Here is a 19,062-nt window from a genome sequence, read left to right as displayed (position 1 = left end):
GATTGCGTCAATTTCGTGTCCGCTCGTTTTTCTGTTCTTTGTTTTCAGTCTGTGTTCGTGCAGGATCTGTCTGATGGGTGGACGCAGCAGCGCTACCAGCGCCAGTGCTCCTGCACTGAGCATGCTCAGATGAGCAGCGCGTGCTCAAGTCTCGTCAGTTCCAACGTTTGAAGCTCCCAGGCCAAGTTCGCTAATTTCTGTGTTCTTCCGAGTCTATTTATTTCTTTTCTCTGTGTTCGTCGTGTCCTAGAGCAGGGAGAACCAGCAGCGTCGCTGTAGTGCCTATGCCCCTCCCAGTCTAGGACGAGCAGGATTCCAGGCTGAGCTACCTGCTCCTCTCTCTGCTCTTTATTTGCCCAGCACAAATCAATGCTCGACCATGAGCTTGTGCTTGCATAGCTCAAAGAGCATATCACGTGAATTGAAATGGTGTTCAGGAAATGTCTCAATTAAGCAATAGTACTTTGAATATTAAATTTGGTCTCAAGCTCATCATTGCATTTTACTGAATCTCTCTTGGTTAGCCGGTTACTGTATCTATATGTGATTTTGCTTCTGCAAGTGTGCTTCGTGCTCATCCATTTAAGAGAAGGCAGGCTTGTCATTGCTGCTGGTAGGCTGTGCACCTTCGAGTGCCGTGCAAATCCAGCTCTCTCCATCTGAGTATGTTTTGCAGGTGTGTCACACGGTGATGGTGTCCAGCTCTTGTTGTTTTGTCCGCAGCTCGATCATTTGAGTTTCGATTCATTTTTGGTTGGTTGCATTGGTTTCGTGGTGTCCCGCTGTGTTCCTTGGGAACATCCACTCACTCATTTGGGTCGTGGACATCACGGTGTTTGGTTTGCGAGATTGGCGGTGATTTTGGGACAGTGGCCAAAAAAGTTTCGAAAGAAAATTTACGGCTCCCATTCACCCCCCCCCCCCCTCTGGTCGCCGTTTTTAGTCCTTCAATTGGTATCAGAGCCGGTTAAGGATCATTCCACCTTAATCGGTCCGTGATCCACGAAGGCGACATGGAGCGTGATTCTGGCAAACCACCGCACTTCGATGGGTCCAACTATCCTTATTGGAAGATCCACATGTCTGCACATCTCCAGGGGATTGATTGGCTCGTCTAGGAAATTTGCGAGGATGCTACATACGTTGTGCTCCCTGTCGCGGCCCGTACCACCCAAGATCACAAGGATCGGCACAACGCAAATAGCAAAGCTCGCAGTGTGCTTTTCTCGAGTCTTTCGCTTTCTGAGTTTGAGCGTGTCTCCGATTGTACTACAGCTCGAGAGATCTGGGTGAGGCTTCAGAGCTATCATGAGGGGACCGCACAGGTCAAGACCAGACTCTACGAGATGTACAAGCGCTAGTACGAGAACTTCTCTCAGCTTGATGGTGAGTCCATCGATGCCATGTTTTCCCGTTTTCAGACTATCATCAACAAAATGAAAGCGAACAAGGCCAACCTACCTTATGATGATCATGAGAGGGCGCTCAAGCTTCTCTATGCCCTTGATCGGAAGGTATGGGATGTGAAGGTGTCAGCGATCATCGAGTCAGCCAACTACGACACTCTCACCGTTGATGAGCTTTTCAGCAAGCTCAAGTCCACGGAGATTGACTACCAAACCCAAGCCAAGCTCAAGAATCCTTCTGCACTAACCATGGCTTTGGTCTCAGGTAGTGGTTCAAGTTCATTGACTAACCCTTCACAAGCTTCTTTCTCCTTGTCGTGCTTGATGTCAGTCATAGAGGAGCAGCTGGAGTCTCTTGGGGATGATGAGTTGGCGCTCGTCATCAGTCGGTTCTCTCAGTTTCACAACAACCGTTTGAACCACCGACGCAGTGGTGGCCCGAAGGAGGGATGCTATGGATGTGGAGATCTGGACCACTTCGTCGCACACTGCCCCAAGAAGAAGCCCTTCACCAACAAGTATGACTCCAACAAGCGCAAGGATAAGCACGACTACACCTCCGGCAAGCACAAGGCCAAGGGTGGCTTCGACAAGGAGGCAATCAAGAAGGCATACCGTAGGAAGGCCAAAGCTCAAGAACGCGCCTTCCTCGCCTCCCTCAGCGACCTCGACGATGACTCCGATGATGATCACTCTTCTTCTCCCTCGACCGATGATGAGTCCGAGAAGAAGCGCGAGGATAAGCTCAACAGTCTTTGCTTTGTCGCTGGTGCAAACCGTAGTGGGTTTTGCACTATGGCGGTTGATGGTGGAGCAAAGCTCAAAAAGGACGTCGACGTCGACGTCGATGACGACGAAAACGAGGTACCACCCACACTTGACTCACTTATGCTTGAGCTTGATACTATGAATGATACATTGATGAGTCAAGATAAGTTGCTTAAGCGTGCTGCCCATGAGAGAAAAGAGTTTAAGGACCAGCTAGAGGTTGCTTTGAAGGAGCTAGAACTTGCCAAGAGTGGTGTAGTGGTGTCAGAGGAGGAGGAGTGCGATGAGTGCACTATACACATGTCTAACCTCTCTGACTTGCAATCTAAGTATGCTGTCTTGTTAGATGAGAACGATGAGCTGAAGGCTAGGTCTAGCTTGTTGGGTGCGTGCAAGTCCTGTTCGGGCTTGCAATCTGAGCTGGCAGAGAAGAATGCCAAGATCCTTGCTTTTGAGAAGGCCAGTTCAGATAGCACGGTTATTGAGTGTGCACGTTGTGATAGCTTGGTGTTGGAGCTTGAGTCTTGCAGGCAGGACAAGATGAGATCCGAGGAAGACAACACATACCTTCGGTCCATCTTGAATTGGGTGTCTTGTAGTGAGCCGCAGTTGGGCATGATGATGAGCCAGTTCAGGCGGGGAACTGGGACATCGGGAGTAGGCTTTGCTTTAGGTGGGAAGGGTGAACATGTCTATGGCAAAGTTAGTGAGTTCAGTGATTTAAGCCCAAGTGAGAAACCTTCCACTAATCCTAAATTGATCAAGATCAATCCACCTAAGCCTACCGAACCCACTGTAAAAGATGGAGTGTTAGAAGAACCTCCAAGAGCTCCACCCCAGAAACAAGTTTGGGTTCCAAAACCGAACTATCTCAGGAACCCACTTGACACTCTACCGAACATCTCTGAGGATCCCCTTCCTAAAGTAAAAAAGCTACCAAGAGTGACACATACCCACAAGAAAGTGAGCCAACACCCACCCAAGAGAGAGGTGAGGTACCACTGTGACTATTGCCATAGAGATGGTCATTTGGCTGAGTTTTGCTTTAGGAGGAAGAGAGATGAGCGGCGCGAGTACGAGTTGAACAACCAGAACATGTACCGTCCTCCACATGGCGTACATGTACCACCTGTTCAGAGGTGCAGTGTTATGCCTAGAGGTGCAATGCCTCAAGGTGTTAGGCCTCAGGTGGCGAGACCACGAGGTGGTCGTGCCTGGCATGGCCCAAGTCATGATCTATATGACTCTGGACCTCGCGACGGTGGCTTTCAGTCCCACACTCCTAGCGGACCACGTTTCCCCCCATGTGGTGATCGCTTCTCTCCAATGGGACATGGCATGTATGGTGTTTTTCCTAACACTTTTTCAGGGCAAATGACTCAACACTGGTATTCTCCTCATTTCACTAACCCCAGTGTTGTGCCATTTGCTCACCCCCTGTCTTTCTATTGATGCAGAGCGGAGGCTTGGAGAACACGTGGCTTGTTGATTCCGGCTGTTTGCGCCACATGACCGAAAGTTCCCAATGGTTCTCCAGCCTCGACCCCATGCAATACAAGGAGTACATCACATTTGGGGACAATAGCAAAGGTAAGGTTCTGTCTCGTGGGACCATTTGGGTCATCGAGTCTTTTATCTTGAAGGGCGTTGTTTTGGTTTCAAGCCTGCATTTCAATTTGCTCTCTATTTCGCAACTCCTTCAAGATGGGTTTGAGGTGCGCTTTAAGACTGGACTTTCTCGTGTGCTCGATTCTCAGGGACATCTAGTTTGTCAGATCGTTCCTTTCGGCCGAGTTTTCAGAGCTGATTTCTCTCAGTCTTTCGGTTCTTCTCGCTGTTTGGTTGTCGGATCTTCTTCTGATTTGTGGAAGTGGCATAGGAGACTTGGTCACTTGAGCTTCGATCTCCTAGTGAGGTTGAGTTCTCTTGACATGATCCGAGGATTGCCCAAACTTAAGTTTGAGAAGGATCTGGTATGCCATCCCTGTCGCCACGGGAAGATGGTGGCTGCTTCCCATCCTCCAGTGACTCAGGTCATGACCACAAGACCCGGTGAGCTACTCCATATGAACACTGTTGGTCCGGCTCAGGTTCAGTCAAAGGGAGGGAAGTGGTACGTTCTTATGATCGTGGATGATTTTTCTCGCTATTCTTGGGTGTTTTTCATGGAGGGCAAGGACGAAGCGTTTTCTCATGCTCGTGACTTGATCTTGAGGTTGCAAACTGAGTTACCAAAGAATGCCATACGAGCTGTCCGCAGTGACAATGGCACCGAGTTCAAAAACTCATAGTTTGACACCTTTTGTGCTTCGTTGGGCCTTGAACATCAGTTTTCTTCACCCTATGTCCCTCAGCAGAATGGTGTTGTTGAGCGCAAAAATCGGACTTTGGTTGAATTGGCCAGGACGATGCTCGATGAGCATAGGACTCCTAGGCGTTACTGGGCCAAAGCCATCAACACCGCCTGCCATGTTTCAAACCGCATTTTTCTTCGTGCTTTCTTGAAGAAGACATCCTACGAGTTGCGGTTTGGGCGTCCACCCAAGGTGAGTCATTTTCGAGTCTTCGGTTGTAGGTGCTTCATTCTTAAGCAAGGTAATCTTGACAAGTTTGAATCTAGATCTTCGGATGGTATATTTCTCGGTTACGCTTCTCATTCACATGCGTACCGTGTGCTTAATCTTGAGACTAACCATGTCGTGGAGACTTGTGAAGTCACCTTCGACGAAACCATGCCCTCTTCTGTTTCTGTCTTTGAACGTGCAGGTGATGAAGAGATGGGTGACAGCATTTTCGTTGAGGATGATGATGACGTCGATTGGGATGATCCCAAGCCATTTCAACCGGCTGCCCCGATCGAGCCAGCTTCGACCACTTCGGCTCACGGCCCCGAGCCCTCCACCTCTACTTCATGGGGTCCGTGTGAGCTGCTTCCTCAATCGACTGAGGAGGCCCCAGCTATGGATGAGGGGGAGGTGACTTCGTCTTTGGGTGCACCTTGACACATCCAACGATGCCATCCTCCTCAGACCATGATTGGCGACATCGACGAAAGGGTAACACGTTCCAAGTCTTATCATATTTCCCATTTCGCTCATTGTACTTTCGTAGCTTCTTTTGAGCCCCGAGATATTGGACACGCACTATCTAATGTCGATTGGGTTAATGCTATGCATGAGGAGTTAGAGAACTTTGAGCGGAACCAAGTGTGGGTTTTAGTTCCACCTCCACCAGAATGCCACCCCATAGGTACAAAGTGGGTTTACAAGAACAAGCAGAGTGATGATGGGGTGGTGGTGAGAAACAAGGCAAGATTAGTGGCTCAGGGTTTTTGCCAAAAAGAGGGAATAGACTATGAAGAAACCTTTGCTCCTATTGCCCGTCTAGAAGCCATTAGGATTCTTTTAGCATTTGCAGCTTCGAAAGGGTTCAAGCTGTATCAGATGGATGTGAAGAGTGCCTTCTTGAATGGGTACATAGAGGAAGAGGTTTATGTGAGGCAACCCCCTGGCTTTGAAAATCCAAAGTACCCCAACCATGTTTTTAAACTCCACAAAGCCTTGTATGGTTTGAAACAAGCCCCAAGAGCCTGGTATGAGCGTTTGAAAGCTTTCTTGCTTGATAAGGGTTTTAGGATGGGTTCCGTAGATAAGACTTTGTTCCTCCTCAAGCAAGGCACAGACATCCTTTTGGTTCAGATATACATGGATGATATAATCTTTGGTGGCTCTTCTCATGCTCTTGTTGCCAAGTTTTCAGATACTATGAGCAGGGAATTTGAGACAAGCATGATGGGTGAATTGACTTTCTTCCTCGGGCTGCAAATCAAGCAAACTCGTGAGGGGACGTTAGTGCACCAAGGCAAGTACACCAAGGACGTGCTCAAGAAATTTGATATGGGTGAGGCCAAGCCTCTTTCGACGCCCATGTCAACCACAACGGCCCTGGATGAGGACAAGGAGGGAGAAGCCGTGGACCAGAAGGAATACCGAAGCATGATCGGGTCCCTGCTGTACCTAACGGTGACGAGACCAAACATCCAGTTCGCAGTCTGCTTGTGCGCGCGCTTTCAGTCTTCACCGCGCATGTCTTATCGTCAAGCCATCAAGCGGATCCTCAGGTACCTTCGTTTCACACCCAAGTTTGGTCTTTGGTTTTCAGCCTCCTCCTCTCTTTCTCTTTGTGGGTATTCTAATGCAGATTATGCTGGTTGTCGTGTTGAGAGGAAGTCCACTTCGGGGACTTGTCAGTTTCTTGGATCTTCTCTTGTGTCTTGGTCTTCTCGCAAGCAGTCTAGCGTCGCCCAATCCACCACAGAAGCTGAGTATGTTGCTGCTGCTGCTTGTTGTTCCCAGTTGCTTTGGATGATAGCTACTCTGAGAGACTTTGGGTTAGAGTTTAGGCGAGTGCCTTTGTTTTGTGACAGCACCAGTACCATAAGTGTAGCCAAAAACCTAGTCCTTCACTCAAAGACAAAGCACATAGAAGTTCACTTTCACTTCTTGCGTGACCACTATGAGAAAGGTGATATCGATCTGCACCACATTGATACCCAAAACCAGCTCACAGATATCTTCACCAAACCACTTGACCAAGCCCAGTTTGCTCGCTTGCGAGGGGAGCTTGGAGTTTGTTTCCCTTTTTAGAGGAGGGGAACTTTGGTTATTGTATTCTAGTTTTGCTTTTCTTTGTAGTCTAGCCTTTGTTTTTGTTTTTATATCATACTTGCATATCATATCATCATGTATCATATTGCATCCTGAGCTTCATCCTTATAGTAGCTAGATTGACACTATGCTCTTGTTGGGGATGTTATGGATATACATGATGTGCTTTTGGCTTAGGCTCCTTTTGATCAATTGATGCATGTTATGAGCTAAGCTTGTTTTCCAAACTGTGAACTTGATTAAAACTTGTTGAAACATGAAATGTGTTCACCACTACTTGTGGCACTAGCATGTGTAGAATGTGTCGAGATCTTTTTCTTGCTTCATATATATGCTTAGTTGCTACGGCTCATACCTTGAGTTACACACTTGCTTGAGAAACTTGAATTTGTGCTAAAACTTGAAAATCAAACTAAGTGATTTGAAAAGATTGGGATGGGTCTGTACTATCCTATGTCAGAGTATCGAGACAGCTCCAAATTGCACTTATTGATGAACTTGAGCTCTGTAATGGATACCGAGATCATTGTCTTAAGCTTCTGATTGCCTTTGGCATAGGCTTGACATGGTCGCTAAGTCAGGTTTTGATGGCACAGATAACCTCCCGCACACACTTGTTTGACAAACTTTGGTAATAAGCTGCATAACTCCGATAAATTTCAATTGGTATCTAAAAATTGATCAAACCACAAGTTTGTCTCATGACATGATGTGTGAACTTTGTTTGGGGTAGTTCACTTTGCATACATGTGTAGCACAAGGTTGATCTCCTGTCTATTTTTGCTATGTGCTCCTTTGGTGGTGAACCCTCTTTTAAAATTGCTCAAACTTGATCAAACTTGCTTAAATGCCATATTTCGTCTCATTTGGTCACCTTGAGCATTTGCTAGCACTTGTATGTGTTGCTATATATACATGACAGCATCCACTAGAGCATCCTTTCAATCTACTTGCTATAATCTTGAAGCTTCTGCATTCGTGCATTTCTGCATTCATAGCCTGTTTTGAGGGGAAGTTGCAATCCTTGGGCTCTAGCTTGATAAGTGCATGTGTCAACAAGGGGGAGAAGTTTCCACACTCATAATGTCACAAGGGGACACAAGGGGAGAAATATTCAGAAAAGGGGAAGAAACTTCCAATTCCACCTAAAGTTGAGAGATATGCATTCATTTGAGAGAGATTGCACTTGTTCAGGGGGAGTTGCATTTGAGGTGTTTTGCTATATGTGTTGAGCCTTTGCCTCTTCTGGAGGGTCTAGCAGTTTTTTGGCTTTTCGAGCTTTGCTAGTGGTGTTGAGCCCGTTGCCTCTTCTTGAGGGCTAGCTTTGTTTTACTTGGTTGCGTCGAGCCATTGCCCATGTCTTTGGGGACCAAGTTTTGCTCATTTTCAAATGACCCAGTTCTTGGCTTTTCTTTGGCTTTTGGTCATTTGGTGAGTTCTTTGTTTTCTCTTCTTCTTCATCTTTTTCTTTTGCTCAAGCTGTTCGTGTATTGGTGTTGACAATGCACTCATCAAGGGGGAGATTGTGAACACAAGGTTGACAAGTACCCTTGTGTGTTCGTTTTGTGATGAGTGATTGTCAATGTGATCCATAAAGTGGGTTGAGTGGTGACTAACCCTATCATGGCGAAAGCTATGTGTGCGACATGTCTTTTGTCTTGTGTTGTGCAGGTGTGGAGCTCGGATGCGGTGGTCGACGGCGAGGTGAAGGTCAAGGAGGACGTACCGTGCCGACAGACCGGGAGCGGTGAAGGACGGACGTGAAGCTTGGACCGAGGGACCCAGAGGCCGGGTGACTAGCCGCGGTGGCTGACACTTGGGACATCGACAAGTGCAAGAAGACAAGGAGTGACGGTGTTGATCGGGTCAAGACGGCGGACGCGTGAGTCGAGCGAGGCTCAGGAGGACTTGGCGGGCCGGCCGGTCGAGGACGGCGGTGACACACGTCGAATGGCGGGGGACGCGTATGGAGTACGCTACCCACGGACGGTTTGATGGTTTGGGCCTCAAAACCCGGGCGGAGGTTCCGAGGAAGGACGAACGGCACGTGGCGGCATCGGGGAGTTCGCGTCGAGGTGAAGCTACCGGTGAGTAGGCGCGGTGACCGTCGGATCAAGATTATACCGGTTTGGACAACAACGCCCTTGGGCTTAGCGGTTCAACTCATTTGTATCCAGGGGCAAAACTGGGAATGTGTAATAGCCCTATTAAATAGGATGAGGGAGCCCCCATCTCCCTCACCTCTCCCATTTTTCGTTTTATCATTTTAGGCTAGGTTTTCTTCCTCACTTGGCTCTTGAGAGAGGTCCCCCAAACTGAAAAATTCGTGGGTGTATTCTGTGATTTTTGGTGTGGGAATGGAGGCCCAAATCCTCCTCGTGCCCTCTGGGATTCATCTATTTTGACTGTGATTTTTCGTGCTCATGTTGTGCTATTTTTCCCATTTTCGTTCATGGCCGCGATCTGATATTTCCGGAGTTTGAGTTGATCTCAGGCACTGATTTCTTGGGGATCTATTTGTTCCTAGTCGAATTACATATCTGCAAAATTTGGGATCGAATCATCGAGTGTGGAGTCGGATTGCGTCAATTTCGTGTCCGCTTGTTTTTCTGTTCTTCGTTTTCAGTCTGTGTTCGTGCATGATCTGTCTGATGGGTGGACGCAGCAGCGCTACCAGCGCCAGTGCTCCTGCACTGAGCATGCTCAGATGAGCAGCGCGTGCTCAAGTCTCGTCAGTTCCAACGTTTGAAGCTCCCAGGCCAAGTTCGCTAATTTCTGTGTTCTTCCGAGTCTATTTATTTCTTTTCTCTGTGTTCGTCGTGTCCTAGAGCAGGGAGAACCAGCAGCGTCGCTGCAGTGCCTATGCCCCTCCTAGTCTAGGACGAGCAGGATTCCAGGCTGAGCTACCTGCTCCTCTCTCTGCTCTTTATTTGCCCAGCACAAATCAATGCTCGACCATGAGCTTGTGCTTGCATAGCTCAAAGAGCATATCACCTGAATTGAAATGGTGTTCAGGAAATGTCTCAATCAAGCAATAGTACTTTGAATATTAAATTTGGTCTCAAGCTCATCATTGCATTTTACTGAATCTCTCTTGGTTAGCCGGTTACTGTATCTATATGTGATTTTGCTTCTGCAAGTGTGCTTCGTGCTCATCCATTTAGGAGAAGGTAGGCTTGTCATTGCTGCTGGTAGGCTGTGCACCTTCGAGTGCCGTGCAAATCCAGCTCTCTCCATCTGAGTATGTTTTGCAGGTGTGTCACACGGTGATGGTGTCCAGCTCTTGTTGTTTTGTCCGCAGCTCGGTCATTTGAGTTCCGATTCATTTTTGGTTGGTTGCGTTGGTTTCGTGGTGTCCCGCTGTGTTCCTTGGGAACATCCACTCACTCATTTGGGTCGTGGACATCACGGTGTTTGGTTTGCGAGATTGGCGGTGATTTTGGGACAGTGGCCGAAAAAGTTTTGAAAGAAAATTTACGGCTCCCATTCACCCCCCCCCCCCCCCTCTGGTCGCCGTTTTCGGTCCTTCAATTGCGCCATCGCCAATCCAGTACCGCCCGTGCTTCTTCCCTCCTCCCAACCTCATGACGACTTCTCCATCAAGGTCCTCGGAGGTGGGATCGTACTCTGGCCCATGGACCTCCCTTGCCATCGCTGTGTACTCAGTGAGGCGGGTGTGGACGGACGAGTTGTTGTACGCCTTGGGCGGGTCCTCTGGGTTGTAGTGGACGTCGGACGTCGCCTTGCCCTTGTGGGCCATTGCCCACGCCTCGAACTGGGAGACGGGCACGCCACCATGTGACGCCGACTGCGAAAGAAACAACAGGATGATTAGAAATTTGCATAGTTGAGCTTTAGAATAAAGAAATGGATTCAGCGTACCCATTTAGCTGCGTAGGCCGGGAGGCAAAGGTTGCCTTGATGGTGTGGTGCACCAGACATCATCAAACGCCGCTCCCAGCAAGCGTTGTGCGTCTCCCACCACTCGGGGCTGCACCACTTGTCCACCATTGCCTCCCAGCAGTCTTCGTTCCCAGTGCACCACCACGGAACCACCTACACGACATCAAGTATATATAGATCAAATTAAGCTTATTTAATCTTAGAAAAAATCAGTATTAATCTTATATATTTACCTTCATGTATTGTTCCTTGGTCAGCGTCTCCTTTCTTGCCTCTTTTTTCGTGACCTTCCTAAACTCAAAGGTCGCGTTGTATGTCACGACGGCCTGGAGGCACGCCTCGTAGTTCATATCACCCACAAGTTTGTGACAAGCTTTGTTAGCCGCCGCCCTCGCTGCCACCTCCCATCCCGGCTCGCATCTGAAGAAATCCTATATGTAGACGCAATGTATCCTATCATTATTTGAACAATGTCCAATGAATGCGATGAATTGAGCAGTGTAGTGAGACGAAGACTTACCCACAGCTCCGTAATCGCCCGCTCTGCCTTGTGGTCATAGATCCTGCCATCCTGATCATATGCATCTATGCAGACGGCGTAGTGGGCAAATGTCCAGGCCAGCTGCCACACTCTGGCAAAGTCAACAAAGCCAGGGAAGTGTGTCTTGCACAAAACACCAAGAACGCCATTGGGATGGCGTCTGTGACCACCTGCACCCACAATCACGAAACCCCTGCCCAAGTGATCAAGAAAAATTATTAGTTTCAACATAACAAATGAGAAAATAGTGACAGCATGTAAAGTTACTTACTTTGAACCACCGGGTCGAACCATCGGACGTCTCTCAAGAGGTATCGGTTGCTTCGGGAGTTGCGAGGGACCTCGCTGATAGAGTTTAGCCGTGCCAGAGGAAGAGGAGCCCCCTGCCGCCGCACCACAGGAAGAGGAACCCCCCGCCGCCTCCTCAGCCTCGTCCTCCTCGTCCTCGTCCTCGTGCTCCTCCTCCTCCTCCTCCACCTCCTCCTCGTCCTCCACCGTCTCCTCGTGCTCCTCGGGCATGCCCTCCTCCTCGTGCTCCTCGGGCACCGCCTCCTCCTCGGACGACTCCACCTCCTCCTCCTGCCTCTGTGGCGGAGGAGCCTGACGACCACTGCGTTTCCTTGGCGGTGGCGGAGGAGCTACCTCCTCCACCCTCTTGTATTTCGACTTTACATTCCTTAAACTCCTTAAGAGACCCCCGCCGCCTGGCATCTTTGTTCTACACGGGCTCTTCTCTGAAAAAAAAAAAGAACATACAGGCTTAATTGAAAATTTTGACAGAACCTCCCCTACACGGTGAGGTTTCTAAAACCTGCAAAAAAGCGTACGGCACGATGGCCGATAACCACATATGCATATGCATTGGATTCACATTCATATAAACATATATAATCACAAAGCAAATACTGTAGTTTGCAAACAAAGCAGGGATCTGCTTCCTGCGTTGCCAAATATACTAGTACTAGTAATATATATACACACACTCACTGCACGCACAGCCAAAAGTAACAAGTGATGACGACGTTTTATTTGGACATTGCCAAAATACTAACGGCCTGTTCGCTGGTTGGTTTCTGGGCTGGTTTGGACTGGCTGGTGCTGGTTTATTGTGAGAGGAAAACACTGTTGGCTGGCTGGTTTGGGCTGGCTGAAACCAACAAGCGAACAGGGCGTAATACTCATCACTGCAGCCGGCCGCCACAAATAACAAGCAAGTGATCGCAAAAGGATTTATGCTAATGGCAGCTAGCTTTTCTCAGTATGCATGTATATTAGGCTAGCTAACTAGCCACTACAAGCTCCAAGCTGGCCAGCCGGCCGAAGAGCACGCATGCGCCTATATATATAATCCTCACACATATCTTTTGTCGTCTCAAGTTGGATTATATATTAATCATATGCATGATTAGTTTCAGCATGGGCCATCACTGTGTGATCGATGTACTCCATCATTCAACAACCAACCTGGAGATTAAAAAAGGTGCTATGCTATATATATATATATATATATATATATATATATATATATATATATATATATATATATATATATAGGGAGAGGCTATTCAGTAGCCAGCTACAGAATAAGTTATTCTGTAGCCACCTCCATTTACCATAATTTTATATACTAATTTACGATAATGTCAATATATATTTACTATAGTTGGGTTACTATAACACATAGGGATATTTACCATAACGTTATAGTAAACCACTTAGTAAGGAGTTACTATAATCTCATAAATTAACATAGTAAATATAGTAACTCAAGGTGGCTACAGAATAAGTTATTTTGTAGCCAGCTATAGAGTAGTTGTTCTATATATATATATATATATATATATATATATATATATATATATATATATATATATATATATATATATATAATGGCTAGCTAGCTTGGTAATTTTGTACGTAGTACTACGCATTAGACCATTTCTAAGATACATTAGCTACATGCGCTAGCTCTGGTGACAAATGGCTGTCAATTCTGAATGCCAAATTACTATGCTTTCTGCACATTTCAATCTTTTTGCTATCAAAATTCTTGACAAGGCAAAGGTTCACAAGAACAAACTAGCTGAACAGGTGAAGTGTTAAGACTCTGCATTCTATTTCCATAGATTTTCACTGCACGATTCAAAAAAAGTTATTTACAGTGAATTCCCTTCTGTTTGCGATATATGTCTAGTGAGAAAAAAGATAATTACTGATCCCACCCTCTCAACTGTATGGCAGATTAGGAGGGAAATCTGTACAATGAAGTTAGTACAGCATCCCAATGTTGTTCGCCTGTATGAGGTAATAAAGCTTAAACTTTAAATGTAAAAATATATTATTTTTTCAGTATTACGTTTCTTGCATTGGAATGGGATGCACATCCAGGTCTACAGTTCAAAACCATTTATTTGCATTGTTTTTGTTCCTTTTTTTATGACAGGTGATGGGAAGTAGAACAAGGATTTACATTGTGCTGGAGTTTGTTATGGGTGGAGAGCTCATGATATCATTGTAAGCACTGTTGTGTCATTGCCAATGCTTCCTCTGTCATTTGACCTTATTCTTTTCTCATCAATGATAATTTATATAGCATGCTAGTTGCTAGCTGCTTTTCCAGCCTAAACTTTGCATGAAGAGACATTTAACATTCCATGCTTTATATATATAGCACGTTTGCTTCTTTTCTCTACATGACAGTTTGTGATTCACTGTCCAAATTCACAATCAGGCCACAAGTGGAAGATTGAAGGAGGTGGAAGCACGTAGATACTTTCAGCAGTTGATCAATGCTGTAGACTATTGCCACAGTAGGGGTGTATACCACAGAGACTTGAAGGTGCAGTATTGTTCATCCTTGATTCTGCTCTTTGTTTGTATCATCAGTTATGATCAAGGAAATAGTATGAAACTTAAATGTTGATATTTCTCGTATGCAGCTAGAGAATCTGTTACTTGATGTTGCTGGAAACCTCAAGATTTCAGATTTCGGGTTAAGTGCTTTATCAGACCAAGTGAAGGTACTATCAGACAAGATACTACAGAAATTATTGTGTTTTATTTCTTTCTGTTTCTTTCTTTCTTTCTTTTGGTTTCACTGCATTTCACTAATTTACACCATAATCTTTAACTAATTCAATGCTAGCAGAATGATGGATTGCTGCATACTACATGTGGAACACCTAACTATGTTGCTCCAGAGGTGATATTTTTGTGTACATCTCTTCTTTTTTTGTTTTAACCAGAAATAAGTTTGCCTAATACAGATTGATATCCAATATGTAGGTTATTGATGACAAGGGATTACCTAGGTACTGCACAGGAGGCCGGGCGCCGGAGCCTACGTCGTCGGCGCGCAGGGGAGGGTGCTGGGTGCGGGACGCCGGGGGCCAGCCGCGGGAGCCTACATCGTCGGCGCGCGGGGACGGGCACCGGGTGCGGGCGAGACGAGTCCAGGCGGCGGGCCGCCGGCGGGAGCGGCCGGCGTGGGCGGGCGGGCGCGCGCGGGGCGGCACGCAGGCGCGGCGTTGCGGTCGGGGTGGCGTGCGGGGCGGTGACGGGGGCGGGGCGAGGATGACGGGCAGGGCGGGGGGCGGCGCTGGCAGGGGCGGTGAGGGAGCGAGGGGACAGGTGAGGGCTGGGGGCGGTGAGGTAGGGGCGTGCGTGAGTGAGTCTCGGTCGTGCCAGTTAAGTCTTGGGTCAGGCCTTTGCCGAGTGTCCGCGATCCAGCACTCGGCAAAGCCAGGATTTTTTAAAAAAAACATTAAACATCTTTGCCGAGAGTCAAGCCGATACGGCACTCGGCAAAGACTATACTTTGCCAAGTGCTAACCCTAGCACACTCGGCAAAGGTATTTTTTATAAAAACTTTTCTATTTCCTTTCCCTTTTCCTTAACCATTTTTTCCAAATTTGTTCCAATACACTTTGAAAATACCTTGTCAAATTCACTCAACAATGCAAATTTGATGCTTCAGCGAAAAATAGACCATGATTTCATGTAGTTATAGCTCAAATTCCATTTATATAATTGCCATTAAAAATTAATAATTATCAAATGGATCCAGAAAATCACTAAAATTTAACATGACACGATCTTTGATGTCTATTGGCTATACAAAAAGTTTCGGAGTCAAACCACAACTCGACCGCAAATCTTACCAGATCATTCTCAACAATCATGAAACTTCTTCGGAGATGTTTCGGTTTGTAAGCAATGTAAGTGACAACTTATGCGACACCTTCTCAATTTTTTACCACAGCCTCCATATATGATATCATGACATCTTATCAAATTTCATGATTTTTGAACTTCCTTTGCTTTTTATTGAATTTAAAAGCCATTCAACCATACGCTCAAGGTCGTGTTTCTGAAATAAGATGTTCGAAAACCCTTACAATCTTATAGGTAAGGCCTCAAACTGGGTTGAATAACATGAATATCAATTTTATACTCATTTTTCCAAATATTTGAATCACTTGTGGTTCAAATTTAACTTAATTCAAAAAAAATTGCTTGAAATGCAATTAATTAGTTAACTATAGCAAATAAATTCAAAAATACACCAAACTTAAGCATGGAGTACCACATGTGGTGTGTGGAGAGGTGAAAAATTTTGAAGTGCAGGAGCCAAAAAAAATTATACTTTGCCGAGTGCTGCTTTTGAAACTCGGCAAAGAGCCTCTTTACCGAGTGTTGCCTTTGTACACTCGGCAAAGAGCTGACGGCGGCATGCTGGTTTAACAGCGGGCCAAAATTTGCCGAGTGTGAGGCGTTGACACTCGGCAAAGAAAGTCTTTGCCAAGTGTTACCTCTGAGCACTCGGCAAAGAGGACGTCTTTGCCGAGCGTCGACCCTGAGCACTCGGCAAAGAGTAGCTTTGCCGAGGGTCGTGTCTTTGTCGAGGGTTCGAGTTTGGGCACTCAGCAAAGACATCCTTTGCCGAGTGCCCGATATAAAATACTCGGCAAAGTTTTTGGCACTCGGCTAAGCTTGCGATTCCGGTTGTGGTTGGAAGTCATATCAGAGTCTAAGCAGGAAAAATAATACAAATATTTAGACATCTCGTATTATATATATATATATATATATATATATATATATATATATATAGGACGAGGCTAAAATAATACAAATGCACCCGACCACGAGACACGCGGAGCGCGGCGAGCGGTGAGCACGAGGTAAGTCCACGCTCCTACATGCAAAACTAAATGGAGATAACCAACTACGTGATGCCACCTAACAGCTCAACTCACCACACCAGGAAGCATGCATGCATGGAAACTTTTGTTGATTCCAAACGAAAAAATACGATATCTTCTAAACCACAGATCCGATTTTAGATCTGTTTGAAGTAGGTTGTTGAAAAAATATGCTTAACACAACGAGATCCATGAAGGCTATATTTGATGAAGTTTTTTTTCAAATACGTAATTGCAATATGTTGTACTATGAGTTGCAAGCACTTCTGCAACACAATTGCAACTTGGCCGTAGCGTATTTAGCACTGGTTGCAATGAAGGTTGTATTTGATGAAGTTTTTTTTTCAAATATGTAATTGCAATATGTTGTACTATGAGTTGCAAGCACTTCTACAACACAATTGCAACTTGGCTGTAGCGTATTTAGCACTAGTTGCAATAAAGGTTGTATTTGATGAAGTTTTTTTTTCCAAATACATAATTGCAATATGTTGTACTATGAGTTGCAAGCACTTCTACAACACAATTGCAACTTGGTTGTAGCGTATTTAGCACTGGTTGCAATGAAGACTGTATTTGATGATGTTTTTTTTTCAAATACATAATTGCAATATGTTGTACTATGAGTTGCAAGCACTTCTACAATACAATTGCAACTTGGTTGTAGCGTATTTAGCACTGATTGCAACTCCGAATTGCAACTTAGCGTGATTGTAGTGACCAGATGTATATAATACATAGAGTTATAACTAGTTGCAACTAGGTGGTAGACAGAGTTGCAATCGGTAGTACATTGACATGCAACTCGCTTAAAGGATAAAAAAAAATATATCCATATTGGATCTAGTTTTGCTCAGAATATTTTTTTGAGTCGGATGCAACAAACGGTTTATCAATCGGGGTTACGATTTAGGAGAAAATTTGTTTCAAAGATTCAAACCAACAAAAACTTACATGCATGCATGTATTCGCTTGGGCGCGCTAGTTGCTCCAAGTTGGTGCGCCCGCTGGCCTGGGTGCATTCTATATACAGGATGCACCCAGCCCAGGTGTATTATAGCAAAACAATATATATATATATATATATATATATATATATATATATATATATATATATATATATATATATATATATATATATATATATATATATATTGCAAGTTGGAACGCTTATTGGTTCGTGGTCTGACCTTGCCTACATTTTTATGGTTGGCGCTTCGTGAGCAGAGATGCAAAGTGGAGTCGTGACTACAGATGCAAGTGTAAACAACTTTCTTTGATTGGCTCTCCTTCTGCACACCAGCTTGACATAAGGCAGCAGAAAGCCATCAGTTTACAACCTTATTGAGAACCACATCATATCCTAAGGAAACACCAAACAGAATGCTCCAGAAGAAAACTCTCTCACTACAATGTTGTGTGACGGAGTTGACATTAGCTTCAAATCCGAGTTCTACTTGCACAAGAACTAATGGAGCTCTATCATAGAATCATCAGACTCATTTTAATTTGTCTACAATACAATGTCATCAGAGGCTCGTTTTGTCTATAAGAGTCTTCGATGTCTTGACATCAGTGACTCGTTTTTAAGTGTCACTAATGTGCTCACATCCGAGACGTAACATAAGTGAGAGGTATTTTTTCAAAGTTTCTGATGAGTGTTTTAAAGAGTCTCTTATCTGTGGTAGCATCCAGGAAACCCAGAGTCGATCTGCTACATCAGCTGCAGCCTTTGCTTATCTGCAGACCACTTCTTAGTGTTGCCGCTGCTGGATGGCTGCTCTACAGCGCAGGAAACAGTTCACATGGAAGTGTTAAGATAGCAAACCGGATGACAACTTACAATTATGGAATCAACAACAAACAGGTCAGCAACAACTTGAAGTCATATTGCAGGCTCCTTTATTCTGCAGCTGACCAACTACTATGAATCTGATGAGGACATCACTCATTCGGATGTACCAGCTGATCCTTCAACCGTCATGCAAGGTCCAATGACCCGGGCTCGAAAGCGACAACTCAATTTAGAGGTGAGCTCGTTCTTAAGCGATACTTTTCATACTTTTGAGAATAGACTACTGCCTAATGATGTTATCTTGCTTAGGAACATTGGAGAGGGTCATGAAGGACTTAGAGGAAGTGGTAGAGGTGATGATGACCAGCAAGGACGTCCAACACAAGCCGGAGGTCCAGTCCAACAAGAATTCGAGTCTACCTCGGCCTCCAGGACCAGTCTGCCTTAAACTGGTCGCCCAGGACGCATCCGGACTCCGTTTTCGATGATCCACATATGGATGGAAAGCTAATTTGATAAGGAAGCCAATCCAAGTGGTTTCACGTCAAAAGCTATTCGGAACCAACAGGAATCGTCGAAACAAGTCAGCGTCCAGAATCTGCCAGGGTGCTGCGACACTGTCTTTTGGTCCGTTGGACTATGTATCGAGTTTGGGCCCATTAGGGGCGCGTCCAGGGGTCTTGCACGACCCTAGAGTCTTCATAAACAGCCGCCACCCCTCCATTAGGGTTTGGGTTTTGCTTAGATTATTCTGTCAAGAACAGTTTCGCTGTTCATC

At 45.6% G+C, this 19,062-nt stretch overlaps 1 protein-coding gene, 1 long non-coding RNA gene and 1 pseudogene across 2 annotated transcripts in view; 2 read left to right on the top strand and 1 right to left on the bottom strand.

Moving 5' to 3' along the window:
• Positions 1-19,062, bottom strand: part of LOC136548363 (uncharacterized) — a 172,898-nt gene that overhangs the window by 1,498 nt on the left and 152,338 nt on the right. The window lies entirely within an intron of this gene.
• On the top strand, positions 1,014-9,590 carry LOC136550649 (uncharacterized; annotated as a pseudogene).
• On the top strand, positions 14,043-14,492 carry LOC136552988 (uncharacterized). The gene is made up of 3 exons (XR_010782903.1): positions 14,043-14,124; positions 14,225-14,305; positions 14,434-14,492. It is a non-coding gene; the product is annotated as an uncharacterized lncRNA (long non-coding RNA).

This window comes from Miscanthus floridulus, chromosome 4, assembly GCF_019320115.1.
Source record: "Miscanthus floridulus cultivar M001 chromosome 4, ASM1932011v1, whole genome shotgun sequence".
NCBI lineage: Eukaryota > Viridiplantae > Streptophyta > Magnoliopsida > Poales > Poaceae > Miscanthus > Miscanthus floridulus.
This window is presented reverse-complemented; position numbering and strand designations above follow the sequence as displayed.